The sequence below is a fragment of the Pygoscelis adeliae genome, unplaced genomic scaffold, assembly GCF_000699105.1.
Source record: "Pygoscelis adeliae isolate BGI_AS28 unplaced genomic scaffold, ASM69910v1 Scaffold459, whole genome shotgun sequence".
In the NCBI taxonomy this organism is placed as follows: Eukaryota; Metazoa; Chordata; class Aves; order Sphenisciformes; family Spheniscidae; genus Pygoscelis; species Pygoscelis adeliae.
This window is the reverse complement of record NW_008825435.1, coordinates 116258-116906: the sequence shown is the minus strand read 5'-3', so window position 1 is coordinate 116906 and position 649 is coordinate 116258. Positions and strand designations below refer to the sequence as shown.

The 649-nt window shown below is 45.6% G+C and overlaps 1 protein-coding gene across 1 annotated transcript in view; it reads right to left on the bottom strand.

The window, feature by feature from the left end:
• LOC103922939 (zinc finger protein 850-like) overlaps window positions 1-649 on the bottom strand; it is a 158981-nt gene that overhangs the window by 124044 nt on the left and 34288 nt on the right.

The window sequence follows — 649 nt, the reverse complement described above, 5'->3', positions numbered from 1 at the left end:
GCTTCCTCTCCTGTGCTGATCTTGGCTTGGTCCCCGCAGAAAAAAAACCCACTAATTTTTATTAATAGCAACTGTGAATAAGCAGCTTCTACTGTGTGTAACTCTAGAAATAAAAATCGTTCAGGAGCCGGGGTGAATCAAGGTCGGGACAAGAGGTGTGTAAGCGAGAGAAATAAGAGAGAAGTATTTCTTTTTTCCCTAGGCAAACACACAATAATCTGGCTCGTTTTAACAGCTTTGCCAAAGAAGGATGAGCAGGAGGTACTGCAAGCTGCATAATAATGCTCTCTCCTTCACAAAAGGAATATACTATTAATTATTTCCCAAGTAATCTATAGGGAATAATGAAGAATATTAAGTTACTCAAGCAAAAGCACAGAAAAAATAATCAAGGGCAGTCCAGTGCCTGCGCATGGCCGTGTGCACGCCCTCGCCACCAGCAGCCTTGCAGGAAGGTGGAAACTGCACAGAAATAATACGATTACAGCCAGAAATAATGCAAAAAAATCACATTAACGAGCCTTTTCCTGCCCCTTGAGCCCGTCGAACCCCCGTTGCACCCTGCAGCGGGGAGTTCCCCAGCTCAGCCAAATCCTGCGGCTCCTTTCGGCCGCGCCAGCTGCTGATTTCTCATCCTGAGAGGCAAAAA